Source organism: Periplaneta americana, chromosome 1 (genome assembly GCF_040183065.1).
Source record: "Periplaneta americana isolate PAMFEO1 chromosome 1, P.americana_PAMFEO1_priV1, whole genome shotgun sequence".
Classification (NCBI taxonomy): domain Eukaryota; kingdom Metazoa; phylum Arthropoda; class Insecta; order Blattodea; family Blattidae; genus Periplaneta; species Periplaneta americana.
Window position 1 is genome coordinate 138,978,349 of NC_091117.1, and position 15,720 is coordinate 138,994,068.

The window sequence follows — 15,720 nt, forward strand, 5'->3', positions numbered from 1 at the left end:
AATATGAAGTTATTACCATAAATCAATGGAAACATATAGCAAGTAATATAAAGTATACACATTAAAACTAAATGATATGTCAGTCTTCGTTAAATTATGGTATTCACTTAACTTTAACCCTTGCTTTCTCCGTTTTTAATAAATGGCGCTTGGCCCACTATGGCTCTGAACCCTTCCATTGATCTAACATAAAACGTCGTTCTATTTTCTTGACATCTTCTGGAATTTATTAACTTCATACGTAGAGATACATTTTCAGACCTCTGTTACATTTATTTCAAATATAATTTTTTGCAGTTTACAACCATCTCTTTTTCAACATGCAACTTTTATATTCGATTAAACCTGCTCCGACTCAACATCGGCTACCACAAATTCTGCTTGGACCGGACAGATCTTGCATCCGGATTCGCTTGGTAGGGGATCTGCTTATTGCTATGGCTATGTTGCTTCACATGCATCTGTGTAGGATTATAGGCGAAATGGGAAAGAGTCTGAGATGAACGCGTTGCACCAAAATTCTAGTTTATAGTAAATTTTCATTTTAAACGTAGATATAGTGCGTAGGCTATTCAATGTCAACTCGTGGATTTGACGGAACCTTTTGTATAAGTACAGTGCAGGATTTAATTCATGGAGAAGAAGGCTCGTTTTTCGGATACAAACATACCGAATTGCCACAGAAACCAAAGTCTATAACGTAACACCAGTCTTTCATAATACTTGTTATCTGATAGCACTACACCAAAGTGAACAGAGTTCAATCCAGACAGATTCAGCACTTCGGTCACACAGCTTCTGAAAAGTTGTCAATAGAATAAAAACGTTCATATACAGAATGTTAAAAAAAAAGTGCCCAATATTTAGGAGGTGATAATATGCACCAAAACAAGAAGAAATGTCTAATAACCATGGGTCCTACAACACATACTTTCCGAGATCTGAACACTTGTTCATAGGAGGTGCTCAATGTGACGTCCATTTATGGCAATGCATTTTTCTGCCTTACAATACAGCAGGCTACCAGATAACCATACCGTAGTTTACCAAGCCCCTACAGTCTCGGCTGCGCGAAACGAGGAAACCGGGGCAAATTGAATGCTGCGCTTGCCGCCATATTGTTGGAGAGCAGACAAATAATAGCAGTGCGTAAATCACGCAATTTAACGCTGTGATGATCTAAAATTGACATATTATGGCCATTTTCGACGTTTAACGTAAAATTAGGACGAAATAAACATATTCAAAGTTTCATTGATATGTGTTAGAACATTAAAGAAAAGAAAATATGTATGCAGCAATTTATAGAAAACATACCGATACATCCATAAATAGGCCTACACAATACACATTATAGATTGTATAATTTTACAATAATCAGCAAATTGTTAGGTTTCAGAGAATCTAAAATTATATTAACATATTAACTCTTAGATCACAAGACATAAATATATGCACCTTGATTACACAAGTTCTTGTTATAATCAAATTCCTAAGTGAAATAAATATGCGATAATCAGTATAGACTTGTTAAGTTTTAGAGAATCAAAAATAAATTATATTACCGGTACTTTTAGACCACAGGACATAGGTAATCTAGCAAAATATAATATGCGAAGGTAGCCAAATTACATTGAATTCATTCTTCAATTAATAAAGGGAATGCTATCAATTATAAAAAGTATCGGTACCTAATACATTGCAAACAATAGGTAACGTGAAGACCTAAAAACTAAACAATCACTTTATGCAAGATAAAAAAAAACCACATACTTTTTATGTGTGGATTTTTTACATATTGTATTTTTATTTTAAATAAATAAAATAGATATATTATCATTGCTTGCGGAGTGATGGTACATAATTTTTATGCACATATGCAATATCAATAAGATGCCATTCCTTGCTTTTGTTAATAAAATATATCCGGCAAAATGTAAAAGAGTTATTTATAGGTGAACTCTGAATCATAAATTCACAAAGGAGGCTTAGCTATTATAGCTATTTATTTATTTATTATCTGTATATTTATTTATCCATATATGGATCTTGAATGAAAGTTTATTATCTTGCAGATAAATTCATTTACATAATAAAAACAAAAAGTTATCTTTCCACTAATGTTTTAACATCTGATGTGTAAGTCTAAATAATTCACTCAGTGGGATTTCTCTACAGTCTGATATACCTGTACTAACAATTAAGTATTCTTTATTGTCGTAAACTACTGATTGATTTTTAATGATATTGATATTGTAACAACAGAGATAATATTATATCGTACCTTTTGCAAATAGCTTGGAAAATTAACCAGGGATGGTATTATCGCCGCGCTCTCATGGTTAACATTCGGCAGGTCTTTGAGCGGCCTCATGCGTTCGGCAGGTCTTTGAAATTTAATTGTATTATTGTTTTCAATTTCTTGTGTCGCCGCTCCAGTCACTCGCCTCAATTTCAATAATGCAACCAATAAGCTGCTTCAATTGTTATTAAATGATACTTACTTGTCTAATCCACGTAGACTAAACCCGAGGTTGCAATGTCTTGTGCTGAGGACGAACATTAAGGTATGTGATTAAAAATTATTATTAAAGAGTTATTATTAAGAGTTAAGAAAGCCAACGTACTCTTATATGAAATAATAATAATAATAATAATAATAATAATAATAATAGCCATTAACAATATAACAAACTAGTGCTTATTCTTATCGAGAAAGTAGACGTGACAACGTGACGCTTAGAGTGAAACCTACAGAGCAACAATCGGTCGGCAAAATTATTTTTTTAAACCACACCGCACGTTTTTGTATGATGCCTACATGTTAAGCATGAGTCCGCGGCGATAATATATCATCTTTCAAAATTATATTGCCATTACTTTCACACTATTCACTAAAAACACCCGAGACAAAACAAAGGACAAGTATGACAATCGTGTTTACCGCTCTATTTCTACCAGTAGCATGGCGGCGTAAACATGCGCAGACTGGTTTCAATTTTGGACAGCACACCAGCGCTCTGTGTGTCTAGTATACTATTATAACGTCTTTGTAGTTGACACCCCTGCCATGGAATGCTGATGCGTCGCAAGGAATACTGAAAACAAAAGTTTGGTTGCAGATATGAGCGGGGTTCAGCAGAGATGGTGTTGTGAATTTTTGTAATCAGCATTTGTGGGATGATAAAAATTCCCATGCACTAGAAGAAACAAGACATCAGCACCGATTCTCAATCAACGTATGGGCAGGCGTTCTTGGCGATAGATTAAGGGCCATACGTGCTACCACAGAGATTAACTGGGGCTCGTTATAAGGATTTCCTAATTAATGTATTCCCTACCTTGCTGGAGTATGTGCCATGTCAGCAAAGACTACAGATGTGGTTCCTGCATGATGGCACACCAGCACATTTTTTCCGCGATGAGCGAAAACATCTAACGCTGACATTTCAAACCGCTGGATTGACTGGGGAGGCCCCACACCTTGGCCTGCTCGTCCCTCAAATCTAAATCCCCTAGACTTTTGGTTATCAAAAACAACCAGGTTAATTTGAAAGAGTGCGTGATTCCTTACGCCGAAGTGCAGAGGAATGCATTACCATGAATGGACGTCACATTGAGCACCTGCTATGAACAAGTGTTCAGATCTCAGAAATTATGTGTTCTAAGACCCATGTTTAGGATTTATAAAACAGTTATGTTACCGGTTGTTCTGTATAGTTGTGAAATTTGGACTATTACTTTGAGAGACGAAGAGAGATTAAGGATGTTTGAGAATAAGGTTCTTAGGAAAATATTTGGGGCTAAGAGGGATGAAGTTACAGGAGAATGGAGAAAGTTACACAACGCAGAACTTCACGCATTGTATTCTTCACCTGACATAATTAGGAACATTAAATCCAGACGTTTGAGATGGGCAGGGCATGTAGCACGTATGGGCGAATCCAGAAATGCATATAGAGTGTTAGTTGGGAGGCCGGAGGAAAAAGGACCTTTGGGGAGGCCGAGACATAGATGGGAGGATAATGTTAAAATGGATTTGAGGTAGATGGGATATGATGATAGAGACTGGATTAATCTTGCACACGATAGGGACCGATGGCGGGCTTATGTGAGGGCGGCAATGAATCTTCTGGATCCTTAAAAGCCATTTGTTAGTAAGTAAGTAAGGACCCATGTTTATTAGACATTTTTTTTCTTGTTTTGATACATAGTAGCACCTCCTAAAATATTTGCTACTTTTTGTTAACACCCTGTATATAATTAAACTCGAAATAAGCTACAATAACCATAATCATACGTTACAATATAATTTTAAACAATCAGAAGCCAGCCCTCAGCATATCATAGAATACTCTTTAAAAAGAAAAAAAACAGCGTAGAACCGCTGGAAATTTGATAAAAGACTAGAACCTTAAAAACTCTCCTACATAATTTTGTTGATTACAGAATAACAAGTATTACGCGAAAAGAAATGAATGAAAGTATAGCACATACTGTACATTTACATTTCGTATTTCTTTAGGTTAATTAAAAATTTTTTCAGATTAATAGCCTAAAGATCATTACTTTTAGATATATTCGATAAAGACAAATTCATATTTAGTTGTTAATTACTCCTCTATTTCCATAGCTATGCAATGATAATGAGCCAGCATAATAAGAAAACATATTTTTACTTCAGTCCTAGATTTAGATATCGGATGACATGGGATAGGCCTATGCAGGTATAACTTAAAAACATCTGAATCTGAATACAGGAAAAAGAGATGGACAACAAAAGTCGTTTTGAGGCTTTAATTTCGAACATTAATCAGTCGAATATTGTACAGTTGTTTTGTACGTCACAAATTTTGGACCTCCAGTTTGAATTTCTTCTTGGTAAAAGTCACAGTTTGAACATTTTATTCGGAAAATCCATTGTCCTTCGTAGATTTTCTAAATTAGTAGGCCTATTTGAGGGGACATTATCAACTGCGCGGTTTCCTAAAGTCGATAAAATTAGTGATATATTTTTTTTCATAATGTTCTGCCCAAGGTCAGGTCTTTCACTGAAAATCCAGCATTCTCCAATCTTTCCTACTTTCTGCCTTTCTCTTAATCTCCGCATGTAATCCATATATTGTCGTCTATCATCTGATATCTTCTGCCCTGAACTTTTCTCCCGTTTACCATTCTTTCCAGTGCATTCTTCAGTTTGCAGTTTCTTCTAAGCCAGTGATCCACCCAATTCTTTTTTCTCTTCCTGATCAGTTTCAGCATCATTCTTTCTTCACCCACTCTTTCCAACACAGCTTCGTTTCTTACTCTCTCTATTCATTTCACACTCTCCATTCTTCTCTACATCCACATTTAAATGTTTCCGGTCGTTGCTCTTCATTTCGTCGTAGTGTTCATGTTTCTGCTCCATACAATGCCATACTCCACATAAAGCACTTCACTAGTCTCTTTCTTAGTTATTTTCCCATAGGCCCGCACAAGATGCTCCTTTTTTTGTTAAAAGCTTCCTTGGCCATTGCTATCCTCATTTTGACTTCCTGGCTGCAGCTCATGTTACTGCCTATAGTACAGCCAAAGTATTTGAAGCTGTCCACTTGTTCTACTGCCTCATTTAGCATCCGCAAGTTTACCTTCTTTATTTTTCTTCCTATGACCATGGTCTTCGTCTTATTTGCATTAATTTATCTTCATCCCACATTGCTCACAATTGTTATTTAGTTCCAGTAGCATACAGTAGAGCGTCTCGTTTAGGCACAGTGAAAACGTAAACAAAGTGCAGGTAACGTGTGGGGGGAGGACGAGCCGCACGATAAACACGAGGGATGCCCAAGGTTTTAGTTACAACATTTATGGCGGAGCATTAATTGAAATTGAGACCCGGAATCCAAGTGGGGCCCAAGTCCATTGCATCAAACTTTTGGGAAACTGAAAAAATGTTTGCTGTTGCTACAAAATGCCTCTGACTAACTATATTTTTTTCTCGTAAGTACATTTCCATTACATCTTTTCATAACCATGCATGAGAAATAAATTTTTCAAAGTGATTAAATATTGGGCCCCTCTTGGATTCCGGAGCCTTTACATACAAGTTTGCAGCCATATTGAGTGGTTTTGAATGTTAATGTGTGGTATTTACAAACAATAATGTAAATGACAAATAATCACTTTGATGTACAATACTTTTATTTGTTACAAAATACACATTAACATGTTAATCGCCCTCAGAATCGGACAAGTTTTCTGCTGACTGCAGTAATTTTATGTAAGAGACTACGTCCTGTCTTAGATGATTTTTTATTGTGTTTAAGTCTCGAATTTTGACAGCCTTCACTGGACAGGGTTTTGTGTACAAAAGTACATTGGGAAGATCCGGCTTAGAATTTGGCTTAATTAATCTGAAGTAATCAAACACAATATTTGACATTGTTCGTGAAACTGCAATCTCATTCTCATGAGTTTTACTGTAGGTAAAAACTTTATACTAAGATATTTTGAATTTTTCTCCATTTTTTGTTGCTGTCTTTTTGAAATACTGAAGGAAGTGATTCTTGTAATCACGAAATTCTTATCTTATGCTATCAGCAGATGATTCGTTGTCTGAAGCTGAAGCCATTTTCAAAAAACTGATGTAGAACGCTCCTGCTGCCATCTGGCGACAAGATGCCGCAACTGCCTAATGGAGTACAAGAGAGGCCCAAGTGCCTGGAGTTGGATCTCTCTTTGGTTCCGATAGATATTTCACATCACTTTAGCATGGTTAAATGTTGGAGTTGGGCCTCTATTTTTGGTATACAGATGCCCAGTAACGAAATCAATGTAATCGTGTATCTAACTCGATTTCGATATAAAATGGAGTTGGGCCCCTCTTGGATTCCGGGTCTCAATTATATTTTCTAAAAACACACAAAACAAAAGAACACAAATTGCATAACGTTATCATACACACATTTTAACAAACAAGCAATTGTAACATTGAGATAATTCGATATAATAAATCAAATTTTGCTAAATATGATGTTTGTTTCAAGCAGCATTTTTTACGGTTATGAATTTCATTCTCTGTATGACTAACATAATATCACCATCTTGTCTGCCCGAATTATTAAACTACAGTACTGTAGGCTAATTACGTTCGGAAAATAGTGTTACCACTTCAGACCAATATACTGTAGTTTTGTTAATTCGGCCACAGAAGTCGGTGATATTATGTTAATCATACAGAGAATGAAATTCATGACCGTAAAAAATGCTGCTTGAAAGCAATATCACATAAATAGCAACATTTGATTTGTTATATTGAATCATTTCAACGTTACAATTGCTTGTTTGTTAAAATATGTGTATGATAAAGTTATACAATTTGTGTTCTTTTGTTTTGTGTGTTTTTGGAAAATATAATTTCAATTAATGCTCCGCCATAAATGTTGTAACCAAAACCTTGTGGATCCCTCGTGTTTATCGTACGGCTCGCCCTCATCCCACAGATTACCTGCACTTTGTTTACGTTTTCACTGTGCCTAAACGAGACGCTCTACTATAGCTATTTCTTAGTATCATCTCCTCTTCTGCTAACAACGCCATATCATCAGCAAATCTTATGCGCTTTATTCTTCTTCCTCCTACTATCACTTCTCCCACGTTCTGGAAACGGTTCTTCACTAAATCCGCCAAGTAGATGTTAGAGTAGGAGATAAAGAGCATCCTTGACGTAGCATACTTCACTTCCTATTTCACTTCCTTCTGATATTTCTTCTCCTATCCTGACTTTGAATCGCTGTTTCATATAAATATCACTGAACAGCCTCCTCTCTTTCCAATCCACACCAAGTTTCTTTAGTGACAATGAGATGATATTTTGGCAATATGATTCTGAGTACTCGCCATGAAATTGCCTAACATTTGCTTTACAATTAGGTAAAATCTTGAGAAAACCTATGTAATTATACAGAGTGAACACAAAATCTTTCCCTGATTATCAACATTTGTTACTGCAAAACTACGCTAGACAAAGGGATGCAGTTTTCAGCAAATGATAGCTCAACTTGCAAAGTATTCATACGTATACTTCAACATGTACCTTGTTTGTTATCTGGAGAACGTCTAATCCATGCCTTGTTTTCGCCAGCGTCTATTCAGTCACCGTGGCTTTTCCGACCCTCAAATCCGAACATTAATTGTGAAAAGTTTACTCATCAGAAAAACAAATTTACTTAAGATAGTTAGTCTTAGTGTTGTTTAATTCATTCCAGAATGTTCACAGCAATAAAAACACGTCGTGGACGGTCATGGAGAAAAAGCTTGCATGATTTCCACTTTGTTCGCGTGGAATTACAGCTGTTGGTGCAAAATAGTACTCCGAGGTACACCAAGTTGAAGCAGGACGCGTCGATTTTTTTTGTACCAATAATCTCACCAGTCACACCAGGCCTGCCACTTCCTCTCTGCGTTCCATCCACACTCCTCCAGAAATGTCGCTAAATTGTAATGGGCGACTTCATTTATTGATACCACAAAATAAAGTGCGCCTTTTTTTATGTATATGCGCCATCTAGATACTGAACTGTGATGTACCGCAGTGTTACCAGTAAAGAAAGAAAACTATGAATCGGACAATATAATGCCATACTTACTTACAAATGGCTTTTAAGGAACCCGGAGGTTCATTGCCGCCCTCACATAAACCCGCCATGGTCCCAATCCTAAACAAGATTAATCCAGTCCCTATCATCATATCCCACCTCCCTCAAATCCATTTTAATATTATCCTCCCATCTACGTCTCGGCCTCCTGAAAGGTATTTTGTCTTCCAGTCTCCCAACAACACTCTGTATGCATTTCTGGAGTCGCCCATACGTGCTACATGCCCTGCCCATCTCAGACGTCTGGATTTAATTATGTCAGGTGAAGAATACAATGCGTGTAGTTCTGCGTTGTGTAACTCTCTACATTCTCCTGTAACTTCATCCCTTTTAGCTCCAAATATTTTCCTAAGAACCGTATTCTCAAACACCCTTAATCTCTATTCCTCTCTCAAAGTGAGAGTCCAAGTTTCACAACCATACAGAACAACTGGTAATATAAATTCTAACTTCCAGATTTTTTGACAGAAGACTAGATGACAAAAGCTTCTCAACCGAATAATAACACGCATTTCCCATATTTATTCTGCGTTTAATTTCCTCCCGAGTGTCATTTACTGTATATTTGTTACTGTTGCTCCAAGATATTTGAATTTTTCCACCTCTTCGCAGGATAAATCTCCAATTTTTATGTTTCCATTTCGTACAATATTCTGGTTACGAGACATAATCATATACTTTGTCTTTTCAGGATTTACTTCCAAACCTATCGCTTTACTTGCTTCAAGTAAAATTTCCGTGTTTTCCTTAATCGTTTGTGAATTTTCTCCTAATATATTCACGTCATCCGCATAGATAAGAAGCTGATGTAATCCGTCCAATTCCAAACCATGTCTGTTATCCTGAACTTTCCTAATGGCATATTCTAGAGCGAAGTTAAAAATTAAAGGTGATAGTGCATCTCCTTGCTTTAGCCCGAAGTGAATTGGAAAAGCATCTGACAGAAACTGGCCTATACGGACTCTGCTGTACTTTTCACTGAGACACATTTTAATTAGTCGAACTAGTTTCTTGGGAATACCAAATTAAATAAGAATATCATATAAAATTTCACTCTTAACCGAGTCAATATAATGCCATAACTTTAATTATCTGAAATAGTTTTTAAGTTACAGTTATTCTAATCAGGAAAAGACTTTGTATTCACTCTGTATTATAGTCAAAGCGGGATTCGAACCTACGGCCGAACGTAACCTGTAATCATGAAACCTGCTCGCTACGTCTATAGCACGCCAGTTGCGGCCGGGTTTGAACTCACGATAATCGAGCCCAAAGGAAGTACTATGATTGACATTTTGTAAGTGTACCAAATATTGTATTGTAATTAAAATAATTTCAGTAACAGTTTATTGTTTATATGTATACAATAAACAGATGACAATATGTAATTTTAGAGAACTCGAACTGCTGGCTTTCCAATAACCATTAAGAAGTGTTCCTTTTTTAAATTTATATTTCGGTAGTGTTCGTTACATTTCGCCACTGACATTATACCGACCGAATGGAGTCACGTGTATAAGATTTCAGGGAAAACATCAGAATGCTGACGTCTTGGAATGATTTATCAGGCCTATTTAGGCAGATAGAGAGCAACTTATACGTGACTCATATTGTAAGAAGAGAAAGAGAACAGCATAAATAGCAGACTAGGAAAAATATTTTATGGTGATGTATACATGTATAGCATTGAATTAAAATACTGCTTACAGACCACAATACGAACTTGTTTCATTTCACAAACAGGATCCAGTCGATGGGCAACATCAGGATTCACTCTTGAGCCTGTGTCTGGAGTTAATATTTTTTAAATTTTTGGCACGTTTTCTGCTACCACTCCAGGTCATATCCTAGGTACCGGGCACTTCAAGGACACAGACAGGCAGGGAGAAAGAAGCCAGACATAAGAGGTTTTGGTTGCTGCATGTTTTTTTCCTTAAGTCTTAGTGGTGTTTAACCTATTCGTTTCTAGTCCCAAGTGTAGTAATACTATACACAAGTATACGAAGAGACAAGTGGTTTCTGGAGAAGTGTTGTGGTGTGGGTGTGTCTAATATATTTGCTTTGCCAAGATCACGTAGCAACTGTCCAGTGTGAAGACGCTGTAGAACGGTGAGTGCTGGGTAGGAAATGGCGGTGTGCACTGGTGGGTTGGGTGGAGGGGAGTCCTTGGGCAGCCATTTCTGAGGCAAGACAAAACCCGTTTCTTTTAATTTCTTACAAAACTATTAAAGTCTTCGAGATAATTGTCTATATATATTTTTGTATTCCAGTAAAGAACAGTAATTTATAACGTTCATAGACCTTATGCAAGTGGATGTTATATGATATTAATCCTTTTACAATTCTGTATTTCGATTTTAAATTTCATTGACGAAAGGCCGTGGTATACATTCTATCTAAAGAAGAAGTTTGAATTGATATAGAGCATAATAGCAGTACTGTAATAATAATAATAATAATAATAATAATAATAATAATAATAATAATAATAGTAGACAAAGAACTGGTGTAATGCTGACCCAAAATCACGACTATCCCTTCACATACCTGAGTAGTTTACAAATTTAAGAGAGAAAGTTCCAAACCTGATAACAGTTAAAAGGTTAACAAAATTTGCTTACCACTAGTGTAATAATAATAATAATAATAATAATAATAATAATAATAATAATAATAATAATAATAATCATCATCATCATCATCATAATAATGATAAATATAATAATAATAATAATAATAATAATAATAATAATAATAATAATAATAATAATGCACAATTTTCAGGATTATCATGATGTTTTGAAAGTTAAAATTGTTCAAGCTACTTTTTCTTTTGTTTTTATTTCTTCTTCCTGAGGATTGTTAAGTACTGTTAATTTCGGAATGCGAGTGTTAACGAATTCTTTAAAGTCCTCTCTGCATTTGTTTCTGTTTTATGCCGTTCTGTTATATTGAAAATATTTAATTCTCTACGAATATTTTAATTTATTTTATCTAGAAATTTGTAATCTGCAATGAATTAAAAAAGTCTAGTTTCTTTTATTTTCACTTTTTTTTCGGTTCAATAATCATAAATGTGCACTAATATTGATGCTTTTAAATTTGTAGCATTTCAGTTTCATTTTGTATTTTCTTGTGGTTTTAGGAGTTCTTCGTATTCTGTCACATGAACAATTTAAGTTAGGTACCTTACTCGAAATACATTTTTTTTACGTAGCCCCGGCGAGGGTTCGAAATATGATACCTGACTGTATATTCATTTTTGTTTAGGATATAATGTAACCAACTGGATGTGCTGACTTGTTTTACTATTTTCCAATGAAAAATAGCTTTTAATCCATTGCAGTCCACTAAACTGTAATATTTTTGTGTTATGTGTTCGTATATTTAAATTATAATGAGATTATAATTTGTTTAAAACATAGCTCTCTGGAAGAGAAGAGACTATTGTAATTAATGACCAAATAGGTGGAGAGAGATTAATGAATAATTGATTACTGGAAGTTACGTGGTGTGTGGTGCTTGATTATAGGCTAATGATGCAGAGTGAAAATATGCTTTGCATAATAATTTCTCGTTAAGGACATTCACAACTAAATTTAAACTGATTACATTTTAAGGAATTTGCAAGGTCATACCAACATTGCAAGCTGAATTACCACAAAGTGACCTTGACTACATACACGTGTAGCTATTATTGCTTGGCGTTTTTACATCATTGTCAATTGGAGAGATCATTCGGCGCCCGGTGACATGATTATGAACTGGGTTCATTCCCTTGAAATCTGTAGTGGACAGAGCGGTTGTTTTGTAGAGTAGATTTCCGACACTTCTTCAGATTCTTTTCATTAGTATGAAGTGCGGTTAAGGGAAGACTCCACTGAAAATCATGAAAATTTTTCAAAATTTTTTTAGCTATTTCACTTATTCAGAATTTATATTTTCATACCCCAAATGGATTCAGCTCAATTCTGCTTACAAATGCTCGTATGTTTACACTTCTTAAATTAAGGCTGGAAGAGGGCGTGGAATTTAAAGAGATGTCAAAATTGTTTTTCATCGAAGAATTCTTTTTTAAAATTTCTGATTACAAATCTAGTAACTTTTTGTTGGTTCCCAGAAGTTACTAGATGAATGTAGCGGAGGAGAATATTAATTTACATAAATATTCATTTTATTTTCAAATCTATTTTTCTGTGTTCATTTTTGTTGATTCAACACCAACTTTCTTATGCCAAATATTAATCAATCTGGATGAAATTTTTACTGCAAGTATTTAAGAGGTAGCTGCATATTTCTATGCATTTATCTTGTGAGAAATGCTGCTAGTTTATTTTATTAATATTTTTCTTAATGCTGCTAGTTTCTTTTAAAATGACCAATGAACTACATTTAAGGGGCTACAAGGGTACTTAAAATTCGTATTGTCGTCTCTGACAGGGTTTCCACACCACCGCCCAGAAAGAAGGGTCGTAGTATTAGGATATATGGTCATATCCTCAAACGCGGTTTAAGTCAAGCCATACCCTGCCCTCCGCACTCACCCCTGTCCGTAACTTCACTGCTAGAAAAAACCGTTTGCTGTAAGATATTTGGATGGTTCCTCGAAAAGTATTCTTAAGGTCTGAGATGTTCAGTGGCGACAGCTCACGACAGAAAGTGGAAGTTTGAAGAAAATTATTACAACGGGACGTATTAAAAATAAAATCTGTAATTAAAATGTTTTCTATCCTCAGAGGCACGAAATTAAACTGTAGGATCATCCTCCATGATTCCTCCATGAAGGATATGACCTTCATGGAGGAATCGCCACTGCTTTCAACTACTGTACATTCCTTAATAAATAATATATTTTTTTATTTTTTATTTTGTGTTACAAGAAAATACTGATAATTGAACATTTTAAAAAATGAATTTAATTTTTATCAGACAATCTATCAAAGGTAGAGAAGTGGCCCTTCATCATATTGTAGATATGACATGTATAAATACACAAAAAATTTCATCACAGAATATTGGATAGTTTTTGAGTTACGTGGGAAACGCTTCATCACTGCACAGTGAACTGAATTTTGAAAGAAAAAATGTAAATAATTCTTTTAAATCACAATTTTTTTTTTCATACAGCAGAATGACAGTGTTTTACACACCCTAATTTTCATTATTGCACAAGGTACAGTAATGGAAGAAAAATGTTGAATATTTTCAAAATTTTACTGCTGTAAGCTGTACCTAACGCCTTGAGGCAGGGTACGCACACTTAAACCAATTATATGGGATCATTTTGATACTTTCAGATTTTTATGAGCACGGGAAATTATCTTTAACATGTTTTTTTGCCTCCCAACTTTACTTTGAAACGAAGCCATGCAAAGGCTTTTATTTTATCGCACTTAGAAACCATCGCTTGCAACCGGAGTTGAACTCTCGAACCTCGGATCCATTGAAAAGTATGATAACATACTACCGTAACTATTAGGCCACTTGTTAGTGAGTGAGACTAGTGCTTCTTAGCTGCAATCGGGCGTGGGTTCGAATCCCGCATGGGATAAGTAGTTTGATCTATCGGAAATTTTTCATAACTGTGAAGTAAATAGCAGATAAACCCATGTGGAATCCTCGGATTTATATCGCCAAATATCATCTTGATGTCACCAATTCCACTAGCGCTAGATAAGCGTACATTTAACACATCGTCGCTACATAACCATTAAGCATACATCAGAGACCTTTGTTCTTGCGATCTTATTTTTAAGACGACTATAACTAAAATTGTCCCGCGCCGTGGCGTCGTGGTCTAAGGCATCTTGCCTAGAAATCGCGTTATGGAATGCGCGCTGGTTCCAGTCTTCATGGGGGAAGAAATTTTCTCATGAAATTTTGGCCAGTGTATGGGACCGGTGCCCACCCAGCATCGTGATGCACTTGGGGAGCTACGATAGGTAGCGAAATCCGGTTGCGAATGCCAGCTTTAACGGCTGGGGGATCATCGTGCTAACCACACGATATCTCCATTCTGGTTGGATGATCGTCCACCTCTACTGCGGCATGTGGGTGTGAGGCCAGCAGTCGGCTGGTCGGTCTAGGCCCGTCACGGGCTGTACCGCCACGGATTATTATTATTATTATTATTATTATTATTATTATTATTATTATTATTATTATTATTATTATTATTATTATTATTATTATTATAACAAATTACAGTTCATAATATGTTTTACTAATTCTACATTCGGTTGGCATGACGGGATTGGTCCATACACTTAAGCACACTTTCGCCCATTGTCCGCCTTATGCGATGATTGTCCACGTCCGACAGGCAGTCTGGGTAGTATTCGTGAATTCGACGCTGACAGATGAGTCATCCTGCTCAATCCCTGATAGAGTCAGGTCCCATCCGATACGAATAGCCTAATAAATCCCGGTGTCCAGAAACTGTGTTTCCTCTTGCTTTCTTTTTAAAAATTTTAATTATGCAATAGGCCTATATGTTTTGGAACTGTCCTAAGTTTAATTCTATATTACTTAATATGACATTCTTTATCCGAGGTGATTAAAGAAACTGACTTATTCCAAAGCCTTATTTTGTATTGTAATCATCCGTAAATGCTGTGTGCATTAAAAGCCCATAATTTTGAACAAGATTACAATTTTTTGGCGAGATGAAGTGAGGTGTGGCCGAGGACTCGCCATTATGTATAGACCAACCGGAATCCGCCTCACGGCTGGGAAAAACCTCGGTAAAAAAACCATCAGGCAATCAGATCAAACGGGGATCCAACTCAAGCCAGAGCGCAGCTCCGGATCAGCAGGCCAGCAAGTCTGCCGACTGAGCTACGTTGGTGGCTGTACGGAAAATATAGACCTATAGTACATAGCAATCAGATTATTAAATTTACAAACCTAAACAAATTATTCATCAGTTGAGCTATAAAATATAATACATAGCAAGTAAGTTAATTCAATTTAAAAGTATAAACAATTAAATCAGTTGAGATATACAGATTACTACTCAATTTAAATCATAGCCTATACAATTCATCAGCTAAACTATACAAATATATACAATACATAGTAA

General features: G+C 35.7%; 1 protein-coding gene across 3 annotated transcripts in view; it reads left to right on the forward strand.

Moving 5' to 3' along the window:
- Nucleotides 1–15,720, forward strand: part of phtm (cytochrome P450 enzyme phantom) — a 254,564-nt gene that overhangs the window by 92,616 nt on the left and 146,228 nt on the right. Inside the window, exon 1 of one of the 3 annotated variants that reach the window (XM_069828295.1) lies at nt 10,381–10,546. The exons of 1 other annotated variant lie outside the window; for it this stretch is intronic. The gene's annotated coding sequence lies outside the window, so the exon portion shown is untranslated. Of the gene's footprint in view, nt 1–10,380; nt 10,749–15,720 lie in introns of those variants that run through there. One more of the 3 variants, XM_069828282.1, reaches the window with a different exon arrangement.